The 19,902-nt window shown below is 39.0% G+C and overlaps 1 protein-coding gene across 3 annotated transcripts in view; it reads left to right on the forward strand.

The window, feature by feature from the left end:
* The window catches only part of TENT4B (terminal nucleotidyltransferase 4B), a 76,874-nt gene that overhangs the window by 22,571 nt on the left and 34,401 nt on the right, over positions 1-19,902 (forward strand). The gene's annotated exons all lie outside the window — the stretch shown is intronic.

Raw genomic sequence — 19,902 nt, forward strand, 5'->3', positions numbered from 1 at the left:
ATCTACCTGCCTTGACCTCCCAAAGTGCTGGGATTACAGGCATAAGCTACCACACCCAGCCTACAAGTGTATTTTTAACCCAAGTTTGGTTGAAAAAAAATCCACATATAAATGGACCCATACAGATCCAACCTGTGTTATTCAAGCATCAACCATATATGCCTTTTTTTCCCCCACTGTCCCCTCTCGCATATATGCCTTTAATGCTTTAAGTACACTGTTAGATTTGGTTTGCTAGTATTTTGTTTAGCATTGTGTATCTGTGTTCATGAGAGGTATTACTCTGTAGTTTTGTTTTTTTTTCTCTGCCTGGTTTAGGGTAATGGTGGCCTCATAGAATAGGTTAGGGAATATTTCCTCCGCTTCTGTTTCTGAAAGAGATTGTAGAGAATTGAGATAATATGTAATTTTTTTTTTTTTTTTTTTTTTTTTTTTTTTTTTTTTTTTTTTGAGATGGAGTCTTGCTCTGTCACCCAGGCTGGAGTGTAGTGGCACAATCTTGGCTCACTGCAGCCTCTGCCTCCCAGGTTCAAGTGATTCTCCTACCTCAGTCTCTTGAGTAGCCGGAATTACAGGCATGCACCATCGTGCCTGGCTAATTTTTGTATTTTTAGTAGAGATGGGGTTTCACCATGTTGGCCAGGCTGGTCTTGAACTCCTGATCTCAGGTGATCTGCCTCCTTCCAGCTCCCAAAGTACTGGGATTAGAGGCATGAGTCACCACTCCTGGCCTGAAATAATATCTAACTTAACAGTTGGGCAGAATTCACTATCAAGCCCATCTGGGCCTGGTGCCTTTTGCTTTAGAAGATTATTGATTATTAAGTCATTTTCCTTAATAGATAAAGGTGCATTTACATTGTCTTTCCTTCTTGGTAAGTTTTAGTACATTGTGTCTCTCAAGAAATTATTCCATTTCATCTAGGTTAATCAAATTTGTGGGATTAGAGTCCTTCATAATATTTCTTTGTTACCCTTTCAGTGTCCATAGGATCAGTAAAGATGGCCCTTTTTCATTTTTTATGTTAGTAGTTTGTGTCTTTGCCGTTTTTTTCTTTGTTAATTGGCTAGAAGCTTATCAATTTCATTCATCTTTTCCAAGAACCAGCTTTTGGCTTCACTGATTTTTCTCTGTTAATTTTGTTTTCAATTTAATTGATTTCTGCTCCAATTAGTTTTCTTCTGCTCATTTTGGATTTAAGTTTTTTTAGTTTCCTTCCTAGAAAATTAAGTTTCTGAGTAAAAACTGAGATTATTGATTTTTAGATCTTCTAATGTTTACAGTTAATTCTGTACAATTTCCTCTAAGCACTGCTTTCTCTATATCACACAAATTTTGATAAGTCATATTTTCATTTTCATTCGGCCACAAATATCTCTTGAGACTTCTTTGACCCATCTGTTATTTAGAAATGTGTTGTTTAATCTCCAAGTATGTATTTTGGGATTTTCCAGCTATCTTTTTGCTACTGTTTTCTATTTTAATTACATGTGGTCTGAGATCTACTTTGTATGCTTTCTATTCTTTTCAATTTGTTAAGATGTTCTTTGTGGCCCAGAGGGTGGTCTACTTTTTTTAAAGAAAAGCTGGCCAGGTGCAGTGGCTCATACTATACTTCCAACACTTTGGGAGGCCAAAGTGGGAGGATCACTTGAGGCCAGGAGTTTGAGACCAGCTTGCAAAACATATAGAGATCTCATCTGCACAACAAATTTTTAAATAATTAGTTGGGTGTGGTGGCATATACCTGTGTATAGCTGAAGTGGAAGGATTGCTTGAGCCCTGGAGGTTGAGGCTGCAGTGAGCCATGATCACACCACTACACTCCAGCCTGGGCAACAGAGTGAAACCTTGTTCTCTCTTGAAAACAAAACAAAAAAAACTTTATGTGTCAATGAACACAATTCGTTCATCTTTTGTGTATGTGACTTCAGAATAACTACTGATGGTTAAAAGAAAAAATCAGAATGATGCAACCCAAGTGTTCATCAGTCAATGAATAGATAAACAGTATGTGGTGTATGAATAAAATGGACTACTATTATTCAGCCTTAAAAAATAAGAAAATTCTGACACTGCTGTAACATGGATGAACCTTCAGATCATTATGCTCAATGAAAAACGCCAGACACCAAAGGATAAATATTGCATGATTGCAGTTATATGAGGTGTCTGGAGTATAAGAGTCATAGAAATAGTAATTCAGTAATTAGAACAGTGCTTGCCAGGGGCTGGGGGAGGAGGGAGTGAGGAATTCATGTTTAATTGGTACAGAGTGTTTTATTTGGAAAAGATTGAAAAGTCATGGAGGTAGATGGTGGTGAGGGTTGCAGGGTTGTGAGTTCAGTTAATACCACTGAACTGTACACTTAAAAATGATTAAAATGGTACATTTTATGTTACATCTATTTTACAGCATTTTTTTTTCCTATTGCTTTGAGCAAAATACAGCAATTTTAGTAGATGGAAAAAAATTACAAAAAACATCAGGATGGTGTTGACAGTGAAAATGTTATAAAGAGTTACTTTAAAAATGTACTTTATTCCAAATGTTTATATTTACTTTGGTGCCTTTGTGACCAGTTTAATTTTCATTTGTATATTCACTTAAGAATTCTTATGGTGTGATGAGGAATAGGATTTTTATGTAAATCAGCCCAAACTTGCATATATGAGATTAATCTGATATTTGCAGAAGATATTCATGCATTCATGTAAGGAGCACTCTGCTTATTCATTTGACTGATTTGTAACACCATGGTTAGAAATCACCAAGGTGTTTGAGATCAACGCATCATCAGAGGTCATTTACTTCAGTCCTTTTTTAAAAAATTAATAACTTGAGCCTCAGAGAAGTTAAATGACATTACCAAGTTTTTCTGTTAGTGTAGTGACTTTATCTTTGCCTGAAGCTAGGGCTTCTTAGCCCTAGCCTGGAATGTATCCTAGTGTGCCATTAGAATCTGGTCCTATCAGCCCAAGTCTGTTGAAACAAATAAAACCAGGGCTTGGTGCTTCACCTTGTCTTCTACCATGCCATTGGGTTTCATGTGGACCATGCAGATAATGATGATGTGCTCAGTGGGCTTGATAGTGGTAATTCCTAAAGCAGTTGTTTCTAAGTGCGGTTCTCAGTCTGGGGAAGTTAAAAAAAAATTAGTGACTAGAACCCACTCCTCAGGTACTCTGATTAAATAAGTTTGTAGGGGAGTGATAGTTTTCACATGTTTTTTTAAAAATAATAGGCCACATGTTTTTTAAAAATTTGAGCAAAAATTGCTGTATTTTGCTCAAAGCAATAGGAAAGAAAAAAATGGTTCAGACCTGTAATCCCAGCACTTTGGGAGGCCGAGGCAGGCAGATCACTTGAAGCTAGGAGTTCAAGGCTACCCTGGCCAACATGGCAAAACCCTGTCTCTACTAAAAATACAAAAAATTAGCTGGGTATGGTGGCACACGCTGGTGGTCCCAGCTACTTGGGAAGCTTGAGGCATTAGAATCACTTTAACTCAGGAGACAGAGGTTGCAGTGAGGCGAGATCACAGCACTGCACTCCAGCCTGGGTGAAAAAAAAAAGGATCAATTAAAGTATAGGTTCCCAAACCTGGCCAATTATCAAAATCCTTCAGGAAGGGTTAGTGGGGTCTAAGGGACCCCATTGCTCTAAAGGAGATGAGTAGTCTGAGAGTGAATGAGATGAGCTGCTTGGAAGACCTCAGAGGTTACACTCAAAATAGAATATTTTGTTCCCTCACCAATTTTTCTGTATTGATTAGAACCAGAACAAGTGAATTAAACAACTTCAAAATAGTTATGTGGGCAGCAGACATTATTGTAATGAAGTGAAGTTTGGCTCAGGCATTGTGTGTAACACAATTCTTTTTGGATTAACAGTAAAAATATTTATTAAATCATGTGAGTTTATGTATAAGATTTAAAAAATTGGTCTTGTGCAAAAGTGTTGGGTTTTTCTTAGTTTTGACTGGATTTGTTTTTAAGCAAGGCAGAATATATTGTGGGAGAAGCACAGGGGGGGTGTGCTTGTGGATTTAAATGAGAAAACAGTATGCCCTGAATGCCCTTTATCAGTCTGATTCAAGCCTCCTGCACTCACTGATTTGAACTTTTGTTTTTTTGCTTTTTTTCCTGAGCTAGGGTTTGCCTAGGCTGAGGTGCAGTGATGCGATCTCGGCTCACTGCAACCTCTGGCTCAGCCTCTTGGAGTAGCTGGGATTACAGGCACTTAACACCATGCCCAGCTATTTTTTTTTTGTTTGTGTGTGTGTGTGTGGTTTTTTGGGGTTTTTTTGGTGGTTTTTTTTTTTTTTTTTCCTTTTTAAAATAGAGACAGGGTTTCACCATGTTGCCCAGGCTGGTCTTAAACTCCTGAGCTCAAGCAACCTACCTGCCTCAACCTTCCAGAGTGCTGGGATTATAGGCATGAGCCACCATGCCCACGCTGTACCATACTTTTTAAAAGCCATATTCCTACTGATGATACACAGAGGTTGTTTTCAGTGTTTTCATTTGCAGGGCTGCAGTGATTGTTCTTGCACATGCCTCCTTATGCACATGTACTGTGGCTTCTGGGACAGAGAGTGGACATTTTAAATGTTTTATTGATCCTGTTAAATTGTCCTCCAGCCAAACTGTGCTGCAGAGGTGATGGAGATGAGATGTGTACTCAGAATTATGCCCAGTGCTTCTGTGCTGTGTGCTGGCTTGGAAACGTTTTATTAAAAATGCTGGATTAGGTTAGTGATGTAAAGATGATTACCAGGTGATAGTAACCAGAATAATTGTGTCAAAACATCAAGAATCATCAAGAGAGGCCAGGCATGGTTGGTGGCTCCCACCTCTAATCTCAGCACTTTAGGAGGCCGAGGTAAGCAGATCGCTTGAGCTCAGAAGTTCCAGACCAGCCTGGGGAACATGGTGAAACCCTGTCTCTACCAAAAGTACAAAAATTAGCTGGATGTGGTGGTACGTGCATGTGATCCCAGCTACTAGGGAGGCTGAGACGGGAGAATCGCTTGAGCCTGGGAGGCAGAGGTTACAGTGAGCTCAGACCACGCTACTGCACTCTAGCCTGGGTGACAGAGTGAAACCCTGTCTCAAAAAAAAAGAAAAAAAAAAGAAAAAAAAATCATCAAGAGAAAACTTAATTTGATGTCTTCTGCATTTTCTTTGGTATTTTATGTCAGTGTTAGAAACTGTAGGTTGTATATTTAATATTTTTTCTCCTACATTTGTTCAGCTTGAGTATGTTAACCCCAAATGCCTAGAATTTCAAAACACTTCTTCATTATAAAGTATCAACTATTTGTTAGTCCCCGTAAGCTCACAGTATTATGTCATTGTAAAAGATCTGTTGTGAAAAATAATTTTTGTCAACATGAAAGGTCTTAATCTGTCTTCTAGTTTACATTTTACATGGTCTTTTCCATGTATTTATATAGTTGACATATATAGCTTTTTTTTTTTTTAATACATTTTCCTGTATGAACATGCCAAGGTTTACTTAAGCATTCTCTTACTCTTGGACATCTACATTGCTTCTTATTTTCTATTGTAAATAAAGTGCTAGAAGCATACTTACACAAAGTGTTATTTATTTTTCAGCTAGTATTTCCGTGTTCCTCAAAATAAGATTGCTGAGATTCTTGTATGTTGCCAGAAAGATGTGAGGTTTAACAGTGAATGAGGAAAATCTTTAACACTTAAGGTCTCCCAAGTACAGTAACTTATCATTTTACTTTTTTTTTTTTTTGAGATGGGTTCTTGTTAAGTTACCTAGGCTGGTCTCAAACTGCTGGGCTCATTGCAATCCTTCTGCCTCAGCCTTGGGAGTAGCTGGTATTATAGGTGTGCAGCACCATACCCGGCTCTCTTTTATTATTTTTCTGTAGCGGTTGTGGGCTTTTTGCCTGGTGTGTTTGTTGCAGTGTGTGCGTATGTTTTGAGATGTATGACTGTGTTGGCTGTGTTGTCATGATTTGAATGTGCTAATCTTTCTGTATTTCTTGTTGTACTTAGTCACTTAAAAACCTCTTTTTTTGGTATTCTTATTTTTACAGTACTTTGAGTTCCTGTTTTATTAATCACTTTCTTATCTGAAAGTGAAGTAATAGTGTACTTAGCACCATTGAATTAGAAAATTGTCTTTGGCCAGAAGATCACATATACAGGAACTGGATAAGTTGAGGGATTCAGCAGTTCCAGAAATGGGCATATGTGTCTTCCGGTGAAGAAGCATCTGCAAAAGAATTGTACCGATTTGGTCTGGCGCAGTAGCTCATGCCTTTAATCCCAGCACTTTGGGAGGCCGAGGCAGGCAGATACCCGAAGTCGGGAGTTTGAGACCAGCCTGACCAATGTGGTGAAACTTCGTCTCTACTAAAAATAGAAAATTAGCCGGGCATGGTGGCAGGTGCCTGTAATCCCAGCTACTCAGGAGGCTGAGGCAGGAGAATCACTTGAACCTGAGAGGTAGAGGTTGCAGTGAGCTGAGATGGTGCCATTGCACTCCAGCCTGGGCAAAAGGAGCGAAACTCCATCTCAAAAAAACAAACAAAAAATGTGTAGATCTATGTAACTTTCCATAAAGTGAGACAGAACTCCGTGTTAGGGTAGATTTAAGGACATGTAACATGTGCTTATTGATAAGGAAATTCATGGTGAAAAGGATATTTTGACCTTGTGTGAATTCTTGAAGATGATCCTGTGAAAGCAGCAAAGCCTGCAAGGGAGCTGAACTGGGCGAATGCAGATTTGTCGACTCTCTAGTGAACTGTGGAGAAGAGATTGGGACTCCAGGATGAGATCTTCTTAGCTTGATGCAAAAGTAATTACAGCTAGTGCTCAACTTACGACCACGATTGGTTCCGACAGACCGGTCGTAACACGATTTGGTCGTAAGTTGAGTAGGCTATATGTACAGTACTGTGAAATGATGTTATAAAAATCTTTAAGTCATATTTTATCATAATTTTCTTTCATTATTGTTATATATCATAATTTTCTTTGTTCATTTTATGCCATTTGTATCATCTACACCATTTTGTTTCTTATTTTTACATTCGTCAGGTTTAAGTAAAACACTGCATTACCAGTACAACTGGTTTAATATTTGCAAAACATACAAAATTACAAAATAGAGGTGCATACAAAAATACAAAATACAGATGTAAATAATACCATAGGAAACATTTTCCCAACTGCAAAACATATCAAAATATATAAACATGTACGAAACATTTTATTGGCCGCTGGTGCTTGGCTGCGGATCGTTGATGTCGTCATCTGAGGCAGCAGTTGGGGTTGCTGAAGTTGGCTTTTTCATAAACATGGTGAGCTTTGTCTGAATTGTATGTTTCTTTTTTCCTTCATAAATTTCACCATACGGACGAAACACCTTGTGCGCCATCAGTTCAATCCTTGCAAATCGTTCGATGTTTGGGTCCATTGCTTCGAAATGTATAAGAAGTTTATTGGGAGGGGTTTGATGAAAAATATCCAAGACACAAAACACAAACCGCTGTACCGAGTCAGGGATAACAGTTGAAATGGTGCACGCGGAGATGGTAGTGCTGCCGGAAGCTGGTCTGCACTGTCGTACGCCCAGCTGGGCAAAGTTTGCGCTGCCAGATGCGGAGCAGTCGTGGCTAGCGATTGTGGTCGTAAAGTCGAATGGTCGTAAGTTGCATAGGTCATAAGCCGATTAATACCTGTATGGTTTTGGACTGTGAATTTTAAATCATTATAACTAGGCTCAAACATGTCTTTATTAATCAAAATAGGAACCTTTACAATCAACACATTTTTGCCAACAAGAAATAAGTTTGTTGCCTCCTGTAGCATAAAAATCTGTGCTTCAGGATTCAAGGAACTCTTGTGGAACACATCTGTTGCATCCTGGTTGTGGAAGTGTTTTCCCTACAAAAACTTGTCGAGATGTTTGAAGAAGTGGTAGTCGGTTGATAAGAGGTCCGATGAATATGGTGGATGAGGCAAAATTTCGTAGCCCATTTTAATTCAACTTTTGAAGCGTTGTTTATGTGACATGTGACAGAGTGTTGTCATGGAGAAGGATTGGACCCTTTCTGTTGACCAAGGCCAGCTGCAGGTGTTGCAGTTTTCAGTGCATCTCATTGATTTGCTGAGCATACTTCTCAGATGTCATGGTTTTGCCGGAATTCAGAAAACTGTAGTGGATCAGACCAGCAGCAGACCACCAAACAGTGTCCATGACCTTTTTTTGTTGCAAATTTGGCTTTGGGAAGTGCTTTGGAGCCTCTTCTCAGTTTAGCCACTGAGCTAGTTGTCGCCAGTTGTCATATAAAATCTACTTTTTATCACGTGTCACAATCCAATTGAGCAGTGGTTCATTGTTGTCACATAGAATGAGAAGACACTTCAGAATGACTTTTTTTGATTTTTGCTCAGCTTATGAAGCTCCTACTTACTGGGCTTTTTTGCCTTTCCAATTTGCTTCAAATGCCCAATGAGCATAGAATTGTCAACGTTGAGTTCTTCAGCAGCAGGACTCGTGTAGTTGTAATCAGTGATTGCTCTCAGTTGGTCAACTTCCAGTGGCCAGCCACTATACTTCTCATCTTCAAGGCTCTTGTCTCCTTTGCAAAACTTCTTGAACTACCACTGCACTGTAGGTTCATGAGCAGTTCCTGGGTCGAATGCGTTGTTGATGTTGTGAGTTGTCTCCACTGCTTTATGACCCATTTTGAACTTGAATAAGATCATTTCCATAGTCTAAAATAAACATAAACAGCAAGTAATAAGTCACTAGAAAAAAATTACAAAGCAAGAATTGCACATTAAAATGATGTGTAAGATAACCACATTTAAGAATGTATTCCAGTATCAAACAGCAAATTCCAGCAATGCAAAACTGCAATTTGTTTTGCGCCAACCTAATACATTAAAAACTTTTTTAATTCTTTGAGCAGTGACCCTGGGATTCCTAGATCCCTTGTGGATCCTGATATAATGTGGTCTGCAGATGTTTTCAGTATTCATAAAGGTGAACAATTTGCCTGTTAACTAAAATACGAAGTTGTGTTTTGGGTTTGTGTAGGTCATCCATTTTTATAACATGTAAGTCTTTTTTTTTATTGACTTGGGGTCTCCCAGCCCTCTTTTTTTGCTTTGTGGTAGCATGTACAAAGTAGAAGCTTAGGCACAATAATCTATTTAATGGCTGTAATGGCAGCTTGTCCTGCCTCTTTTTTTTTTTTTTTTTTTTTTAAACAGCATTGAGATATAATTCACCCATTTAAAGTGGGTGAATTTTATTTTTTAGGTTTCAGTGTATACATAGAGTTGTGCAACCATCACCAGAATAAGTTGTAGAACATTTTCATCAATCCAAAAAGGAACTTTGTATTCATTAGCAGTTCCTCCTCATTTCTCCCCAAATCTCCCAGCACCAGGCAACCATCAGTGTACTTTTTGTCTTCATGGATTTGACTGTTTGGGATATTTCATTAATGGAATGTACAATACAATAGTACAATACATTAATTTTGGAAGGCCAAAATTAATGGCTTTTGATGTCTGCCTTTTTTCACTTAAAATAATGTCTTCCAGGTCCATCTGTGTTGTAACATGTATCATTACTTTATCCTTTATTTGGCTGGGTAATATTCCATTGTATGGTTATACCATGTTTTGCTTATTATTCATCAGTTGATGGATATTCAGGTTGTTTTCCATTGACTATTATGAATAGTGCTGCCATAAATGTTCATGCTTGAGGTGTTTTTTTGTTTTTTGGGTGGGAAGGCAGAGGGCAGTCTCACTCTGTTACCCAGGCTGGAGTGCAGTGGTGCATTCTCGGCGCACTGCAGCCTCTGCTTCCTGGGCTCAGATGATTCTTGTGCCTCAGGCTCCTGAGTATCATGCTGGAATTTTTGTGTGAGCATACATTTTCAGTTCTCTTGGGTCATTATCTAGGAATAGTCCTGCTTTTGGTTCTGAGTATGAATTGAGCCTGTTGTGTTCTCACATTCCCTGTACTATCATGGAAATAATGCTTTGCCTAAAAAGAAAAATAAAAGACCTAATTGCGCAGGCGAAAGACAGAGAGAGAGAGACGCGCTAGGGTTATTTCCACCCTGATACTCTTTGTGTGGTCTTGGTATGACTAGCAAAAAAGCAAGCTCCAAGTTGTAGTTTGTTTCCAAGTTCCTGGTTTTTGTGGGAATTTCTGTATCTTACTAATGACAATTTTCAGTTACTTGCAGTAAGTAAATCATGAACCAATCTTATTCTGTATTACTAGCTTAGTAGGAATATACTTGTATATTGAGAGAAATGCCACAGCTTTTACCTTACTTCTAAGGTGAATTCATGCTTACTTAACTTGCAGTTTTGGAGGCAAGTAAAAAGTGTAGGACCAATTATAGTCTTGAAGTGAGAGATAAGTCTGGCTAGTTACTGGTGATTGGCAACTCCAGTTGTCTGATCATGACATCTTAGACCTGTGAAAAGAGAGGAGGGAAGGAAAGTTCAAGTCGGTCTTTATGCTAAGTTCTGGAACACTGTTCCATGTCAGTGGATCGTCTGTTCATTCACTGTGTAAGATGGCTGAGGGAAGTTTGAATTTACATGCTTCCTCATTGTATAAACCTTTCATTTTTAGTGATTTCAGAGTTTGTTTTTCTCATTATTTAAACGTGAAGAGGATACAGAGTAACATATTGAACCTTTGGTTACCTACCACTGGGATTTAACACATTTGAGTTCCTTTTTACCTCTTTCCTTCCCTGCCTCCCTCTCTCTCACCTTAGGGAATGCAACTACTCAGATTTCCTGCAGACCCTTGACGTAAGTCTCACTCTCCCTCCACCCCCACTTCCCCAGAGGTAACCAGTCCTCAGAGGCAAATGTGTGCCCTTTCCATCCGCACTTTTGTGCTCTCACCTATGCTTACATCAATTGGTACACCGTTGTCTGTGTTTTTAAACATTACATAAATGGTGTAACTTAATTCTGTAGTTCTGTTTCTCAAATTAAGTTCTGCATAAAACATTTTTACAGATATCCAGTATTAACTTAACTATAAAATACACATAAGATAAAATTTACCATTTTAGCCATTTTTAAGTATACAATTCAGCGGCATTAAGTACATTCACAGTGTTGTACAACCATCACCATTGACCATTGCCAGAACTTTTCATCATCCTAAACAGAAACTCTGTACTCATTAAACAATAGTTTCTCACTCCAACCCTGCAAACAGATGCTGGCAACCACCATCCTACTATCTATCTGTCTCCATCAATTTGTCTGTTCCATCTAAGTGGAATCCTACATATTTGTTGTTTTGTTTTCTGACTTTTTTTCTTTTGCAATGCTTTAATTGTGTTTCTGTCTTTCTTCATCTAGCAGGCCGATTCCAAGCTTCATCCATGTGGTCACTTGTATCACTTTAATTCTTTTAGAGATAATTAATATTGCATTGTTTGTATATACCACATTTTGTTTTTTCATTCAACCTCAACGGACATTTGGATTGTTTCCACCTTTAATTATTGTGAATAATGCTGGTACGAACACTGGTGACCAAATACTCGTTTGAATCTCTGATTTCGGTTCCTTTGGTTCTATACCTAGGAGTGGAATTGCTGGATCATATGGGAATTCTATGTTTAACTCTTTGAAGGATGGCCAGACTTTTCCACCACAGCTAAATTATTTTCCCTTCCGGTAGGCAAAGTTCAAGGGCTCCGATCTCTCTTTATCACATCCTTTGCACTTTTTTTTTTTTTTTTTTTTTGAGTTGAGTCTCACTTTTTTGCCCAGGCTGGAGAGCGGTCGTGCCATCTTGCCTTAACTCAAGTGTTCGCCTGCCTTAGCCTCCAGAACTGCTAGGATTATAGGTGTGGTCCACTGCACCCTGTCAATTTTTAAATTTTTATTTATTTTTCATTTTTTGAAGGGACAGTGTCTCACCTTGTTCCCCAGACTCATCTTGAACTCCTGGCTTCAAGAAATCCTCCTACCTCAGCTTCTCAAAGTGCTGAGATGATAGGTTTAAGCCACTGTGCCTGACCTTTACTCTCTTGATAGTGTCCTTTGATGCACAAAAGCTTTCAATTTTGAAGGATATTTTTTCTTTTGTTACCTGTACATTTAGTGTCATATTTGAGAGACCATTGCCAAATGCAATGTCAGATAGCTTTCGCTCTGTTTTCTTTCCACAGTTTTATAGTTTTAGCTCCTAAGTTTAGGTTTTTGATCCATTTTGAGTTAATTTTTATATACAGTTTAAGAGTCAAACTTGAGGCCCAGGGTGTAGTGGCCCATGCCTGTAATCCCACCACTTTGGGAGGCTGAGGTGGGTGGATCACCTGAGGTCAGGAGTTTGAGACTAGCCTGGCCAACATGGCAAAACCCTGTCTCTTCTGAAAATACAAAAATTAGCCAGGCATGGTGGTGCATGCTTGCAGTTCCAGCTACTCAGGAGACTGAGGCAGGAGAATCACTTGAACCCAGGAGGCAGAGGTTGCAGTGAGCCAAGATTGTAGCACTGCACTCCCACTCCAGCCTGGGCAATGGAGCAAGACTCCATCTCCAAAAAAAAAAAAAAAAAAAAGTCAAACTTGAGTCTTTTGCATATAGATATCCAGTTTTCCCATCAATATTTGTTGAAAAGACTATCTTTTCTCAACTGAATGGTCTTGGTACGCTAGCTGAAGTTATATTCATTATAATGTTACTTGAGAATGTAACATCACAAGGTTAAGGCCAGGTACGGTCATAAGGCTGGGCACGGTGGCTTATTTTTGTAATTGCCACACTTTGGGAGGTCAAGGTGGAAGGATAACTTGAGCCCCAGGAGTTTGAGACCAGCCTGGGCAATATAGTAGCAAGACTCTATTTCTATATTTAAAAAAAGAAGAAAAAATGCCCCTGACACACAAAAATTTTAAACTTGTATGCATTCTTTTCTTTCTTTTCATCTTTCTTTTCTTTTCTTTCTTTTTTTTTTTTTTTAATTGAGACAGTACCTTACTCGCTGGTCTTGAACTCCTGGGCTCAAGCAGTTCTAACCTTGGCCTAAAGTGTTGGGAAGACAGGTGTGAGCCACTACACCTGGTCTGCTTACAGATTAGAAAAAGAAAATAAGCTTACAAATTAAAGACAGATAAAATGACAAAAATCAATAAAATTAAAATTACTTTTATGGAGCAGATAATCTTTATTCCAATTGCTCCTCTCATTGTGAATATGGTATTGTTGCTGTGGCAGATTTGGAGGCTTTGGGAATGGCTTTTATTACCTTGCCATGAGGTAACTTAGTTCCCTCATCACTTGTCCCTGACAACTGCAAAATCTAGGAGGGGTATTCTCTGCCCTTCGCTTGGCATGTATATTACACAAGGATCAGATCTTACTCTGTTCTTGATTGTTAGTACAAACCAGTTAAAATCCAATTGTTTGTCCTTAGCCTGATGGTAAATACAACAGCATATGTTGACTGCGAAATCCCTGGGCAGCTCTGTGTTTCCAGGGAAGCTTCTCAGTGATCCAGAACAGCTTATGCTAATGTTTTAGTGTAATCTTGAAATGAAAACACGCTGTTTAAAAATTCTCATAGAGAATGTATAGACCTGGAGAAGTGTTAGCAGACCCAGTTCAAGATGTTACGAAACATTGCTTTGTTCCCTATCCTGCTCGTACATTTAATTTTTTCACCCAATTTTAAACAACTTGGGTACTGTGGCCGGCACCTGTATTCCCAGCTACTAGGGAGGCTAAGGCAGGAATATTGCTTGACCACAGTAGTTCGAGGACTATAGTGAGCTGTGATTGTGCCTGTGAATAGCCACTGTGCTCCAGCCTGGGCAACATAGCAAGACCCTGATACCCTGGGTTTTTAAAAAGCAAAACAAGATACGTGCTGACATTTCTAGTTTGGCAGGCAGAGCTTGTTCTGCTCCCCACCCTCCCTTTTCCCCTAGTAACCATTTATAGGGCATCTCACTGTTGTCTACTCTCTTGCCTCTGTTTCCCTACATGGTAGATCTAGAAATCTTAGGATTTCTTAATTTAGCTGGTGATCCATATCTTTTCCTTAATTCCATTGTAACTTCCACTTTTCTTATTGCTTATAAGAAAGCTGTTTCCATTGAATACAAACAAAATAAACGCTTATATTCTTAATCTTAGAGATATGATGTTTGTATTTAAAAATAATTTTGCTGTCAAAATTCTGTCAGGTTGGCTTTTACCACATTAGTTTGTTTTATGTGGTTTATGTGACCCTAGAGTACCTTGTCTTCTCACTGTTAAATTCTCAACTGAGTTGTCCCTATTTAAAGTGTGAGACTGTGCCAGTTTGATTTTAAAATATTACAAGTGCGTTATGGCAAGATAAAGCTGTAAGGAAAGAACCTTCATGTTCCTTTGATTATAAATGCTTTTGGCACTTGTTTCTACTGGAAGATAACTTCCTTAATTTTTAATTTTTTTTAATTTTTTTAATTTTTTTATTTTTAGGAAAGAACCTCCCAACTTTCCAGACAGGTCTGGGGGCTAATGACTAAAACATGAACTGAGGCCCTGGGCTGTCTCCATGAGGATATCCCCTCTATTTTCTCTGAAATGTCCCAGCATGTGGCGCATTCCTTGTTAGTGTAAACTCCTCTGTATATAACACCTGTTATTTATCTTCGGTGCATAACATGAAGTAGTGCCCTAATCATTCCACGATGTGATTCAGTATTTCTATAATAATATAATGGTTTTCTACATTTGCATAAAAAAAACAACTATATTTATTAAGAAAGTAGTATTTTTGGACAAGTGTGGTAGCTCATGCTTGTAATCCCAGCACTTTGGGGAGGCCAAGGTGGGTAGATCACTTGAGGTCAGAAGTTCGAGACCATCCTGGCCAACATGGTGAAACCCTGTCTCTACTAAAAATGCAAAATTAGCCAAGTGTGGTGGTGCATGCTTGTAATCCTAGCTACTCAGGAGACTGAGGCAGGAGAATCGCTTGAACTCGGGAAGGAGAGATTGCAGTGAGCCGAGATTGTGCCACTGTACTTCAGCTTAGGCAACAGAGTGAGATTCTGTTTCCAAAAAAGAAAGAAAATAATATTTTTGGTATTTGTTTTCACAGACTAGGGCATTTATATGAAATAACATTGCTAGGATTGATATTATACCATAGTATAATACTTAGTTCTTCAGTGATGTATCTCTGCTGATTAGCTACATGATATCTATATAAGCTGTTGGATTTTTTTTTTTAAACAACAGTGCATTTTTGAATATGCCTAAAACATAAAACCTAACATTTACCTGTGACCATTTTAATTGGTACAGTTCAGTGACATTAAGTAAGTACAGTCCCAGTGTTGTGCAACCACTGTTGCTGTATAGTTTCAGAACATTTTAGCCCCAAGTGGATACCCTATACCTGTTGAACATTTAGTCCTTGTGGCCCAATAATCTTCTTTATGTCTGTATAGATTTGTCTCTTCTGCATATTGCATATAAATGGAATCATATCATTTGTGTCTGACTGCTTTTTACTAAGCATAATATTTTCAAGGTTCATTCATGTTGCAGTGTTTCAGTAGTTTGTTCTTTTTTATGTCCATTGTATGGACATACCACATTTCATTAATGACAACTCTTTGGGGTAGCTACATTTTAAAACATTGTAGTAAAATACATATAGCATACAACTTACTATCTTAACCATTTTTAGTGTGCAAATCAGTGGCATTAAATACATTCACATTATTGTGCAATTATCACCACCATCTGTCTCCAGAAAGTTTTCATCTCCTCCAATTGAAACATTAAACACGAACTCTTAATTCTCCCCTTCCTACAGCCCCTGGCAGCCACCATTCTACACTTCTATCTTTCTGACGGAGATTTTACTACTCTGGGTACCTCACATAAGTGAAATCAACCAGTATTTATCCTTTTGTGACCAGCTTATTTCATTAGCTTAATGTCTTCAAGGTTCATCTATTTTGTAGCGTATATAGAATTTCTTTCCTATTTAAGATTGAGTAATATTCCATTATATGTATATATCACAGTTTGTTTCTCCATCTATCCATCATTGGACATTTGGGTTGCTTCTACCTATTGGCTATCTTGAATCATACTGCTATAGCTGTATAAGTATCTATTTGCATCTCTGCTATCTATTCTTTGAATATATACCCAGAGGTGGAATTGCTGGATTGTATGGTAATTCTGTGTCTGGCTTTTTTGAAGAACTGTCATACTGTTTTTCACACAGCTGTACCATTGTACTTTCCCACCAGCAGTGTACAAGGGCTCTAATTTCTTCACATCCTTGCTAACACTTAGTATTTTTTTTTTGATAGAATAGTCATCCTAGTGGCTACTTTTAAAATATATTTAATATTACTTATTTATTTTTTAATTTTTTGTAGAGATGCTCTCTTGATATGTTGCCCAGGCTGGTCTTCAGCTCCTGGGCTCAAGCGACCCTCCTGCTTCAGCCTCCCAAAGTGTTGGGATTATAGGCATGAAGCACCATGCCCAGCCCAAATTTAAATATGTAACTAAACACGTAGCAGCTACACCAAGCTTTCAAAAATATCATTAATAGTCTAGGCATGGTGGCTCATGCCTGTAATCCCAGCACTTTGGGAGGCCATGGTGGACAGATCACTGGGGTCAGGAGTTCAAGAACAGTCTGGCCAACATGGTGAAACACCGTCTCTACTAAAAATACAAAAATTAGCTGGGCCTGTGTCTGTAATCCCAGCTACTCGGGAGGCTGAGTCAGGAGAATTGCCTGAACCCAGGAGGCGGAGGCCAACAAGTTGTCAAGCAAGTATGACTTTCGTAATTGACCTTTTGACATGAACTGGGGTGAGATTGTGGAGGATGTTGAGGAAACAGTTGTTACCATAGTGCTTCTAAAAACTATAATTTTAGGCTGGGCGTGGTGGCTCACGCTTGTAATCCCAGCACTTTGGGAGGCCAAGGCCGGCGGATCACTTGAGGTCACGGTGAAACCTCGTCTCTATAAAAAAACCCTGTAATTCTATAGATTTCTTTAAAATATTATGAGTATACAATAGGTATATCTATAGATTTTTATTATCCTCAAATAATATACAAGGCAATGAAGAGAAAAACACAAATAACATATAAGGCAATGCAGAGAAACGCTTTCTCAGTTGTAGTTGAGACAGAGACCACAGATTCAACAAAGCTGAAAACAACACAGGCAAGAACATCCAACAACATTTTGAAAACTAAAGATGAGTTTGGAAGATAATTGGTTTTGTACTATCAACTACTTATAGATTTATACGTGAATTTTAAAGGGTAATCTGAGCCCTCAAATAGACAGAAATAGCCATAGATGTGAAAAGAACACTTAAGACCTGACCCAACTATGATGAGAGTATATAATCAAAGGCTTTGTGTATGAATCAGGAGTCTTTCAGGTGCAAGGTAAATAAACTCATAATTGCTTAAGCAAAGGTGGTATTTGCTTTAGTGACTCCAGAGAAAGCTCAGTGCCTATTTCTCCCTGACTTTGATATTTTTTGGGGTTGGCTCCATTTTCTCCTGTTGCAGATAGCTTCCTTTGTGCAGCCAGAGGAAAGGAGGTATGGTTTTTGATACTTCCAGGCTTCTATTTTTACAGTTTGAGATCAAAGAGGGAAGTGACCTTCCTTAGAGTCAGTGCGTAAAGTCCTAAGGAAGATACCACGTGGGCTGCTGTGGCCATGTGCCCATCCTTGGCCCATGACCATGGGGATGCTACACTAACTGGGGGCTACCCATGGATCTTCCTGCCCTGAACTGCCAGCTGGCTTTGCAGTGCAGCCTCACCAGAATCACATGGAATTTAGGGATAGGAATTGTTTCCCAAGGAAAGTGTAGGGTGATAGAATTACTGTGGGGGGTGAGGGGAGTTGTAAGGGGACAGTCCGTTGGGCAGACTGGAACAGCATGTACTCAGTCACTGAGAAAGGGATGGAACATTCAATAAAGGGTTCTGGACACAATTTGTGCTCTAAAAATCTTGTGCTTCACCTATTAATTTATCCCTTCCCTCAGCCCCTGGCAAACACTGATCTATTTTCTGTCTCCATAGTTTTGCCTTTCCCAGAATGTCATGCCCTTGGAATCATACAGCATGTAGTCTTTTCAGATTGACTTCTTTTATCTAGTAATATGCATTTTAAATTCCTGCAAATCTTTTCCTGGATTGATAGCTCATTTCTTTTTAGTCCTGAATAACATTCCATTGTATGGATGTACCACAGTTGATCCATTCACCTAGTGAAGGTCATTTGGTTGCTTCCAGGTTTTGATAGTTTTCAAAAATGTTTTGAGACAGGGTGTCATTGTATTTTCCTTACTGGTCTCATGAACACCTGGGCTCAAGTGAACCCCTCTCCTCAGCCTCCTGGGTAACTGGGATTATAGGTATACACTGTGCCCGGTCTGACAATTATGAATAAAGCTGCTATAAATATTTGGTGTAGGTTTGTGTATGAACAATTGCTGGATTGTATGGTAAGAGTATGTTTAGTTTTCTAAGAAACTGCCAGCTGGGTGTGGGGGCTCATGCCTGTAACCCTAGCACAGTGCGGGGCTGAGACAAGAGGATCCCTTGAAGCCAGGAGTTCGAGATTAGCCTGGGCAACATAGCAAGACCTCATCTCTACAGAAAATTGAAAAATTAGTTGGGTGTGGTCATATGTGCCTGTAGCCCTAACTGCTTGGGAGACTGAGGTGGGAGGATCGCTTGAGCCCAGGACCTGGAGGTGGCAGTGAACTGTGATCACACCACTGCACTGCAGCCTGGGTGACAAAGCAAGACCCTGACTTAAAAACAAAACAGAGAAAAGAAAAAGAGATGAGTCAGAGGGTGAGGAAGCAAAACTAAGTAAATAAATAAGTAGAAGAAAAAAGAAAATGTCTTTCAAAGTGGCCACGCCATTTTGCATTCCTGCCAGCCATAAATAAGAGTCTCTGTTGTTGTGCATCCTCACCAGCATTTGGTGTTGTCAGTGTTCTAGATTCTGGTCATTCTATTAGGTATATAATGCTGTCCCACTTGTTTTAATTTCCAGTTCCTCAGTGATACATGACATTGAGCATCTTTTTAATATGTTTACTTGTCATCTATGTATCTTCTTTAGTGAGTTCTTCGTTTAGGTCTTCTGCCCATTTTGAAAAATGGGTTGTTTATTTTCTTATTGTTGAGTACTGTGAGTTCTCTGTCTATTTTGAATACTTGCCTTTTGCTTTATTTTTGTGGGTTTTTTTATTTTTTATTTTTTGAGACAGGGTCTCACTCTGTTGCTCAGGCTGGAGTACAATGGCATAAACATGGCTCACTGCAGCCGTAGCTTCTCCCAGGCTCAAGCAATCCTCTTGCCTCAGCCTTCTGAGTAGCTGGGACTATAGGCGCACACCACCACACCCTGCTAATTAAAAAACTTTTTGTAGAGGCAGGGTCTCGCCCTGTTACCCAGGCTGGTCTTGAACTCGTGGCCTCAGGCAATCAATTTTCCAGCCCTCAGCCCTCCAACATGCTGATTATAGGCCTGAGCCACTTCGTCTAGCCCAGAGTTTATTTTTTTATTTGTTAATTTTGGAAAAAATATAGGACCTTGTAAAAGTTAGTCTAGGTTTTTACACATTATGTTTTTGTTGTATGTGTAATGGATTCTTTGTGAATCAATTTGTTTTTGCTTTTAAAAATACCAGCACTGGGCTGGGCATTGGTGGCTCATGTGTAGTCCCAGCACTTTGGGAGGCTGAGGCAGGTGGATCACCTAAGATCAGGAGTTCGAGACCAGCTTTGTCAACATGGCAAAACTCTGTCTGTACTAAAAATACAAAAATTA

This window comes from Sapajus apella, unplaced genomic scaffold, assembly GCF_009761245.1.
Source record: "Sapajus apella isolate SASKATOON/1434 unplaced genomic scaffold, GSC_monkey_1.0 scaffold90, whole genome shotgun sequence".
In the NCBI taxonomy this organism is placed as follows: domain Eukaryota; kingdom Metazoa; phylum Chordata; class Mammalia; order Primates; family Cebidae; genus Sapajus; species Sapajus apella.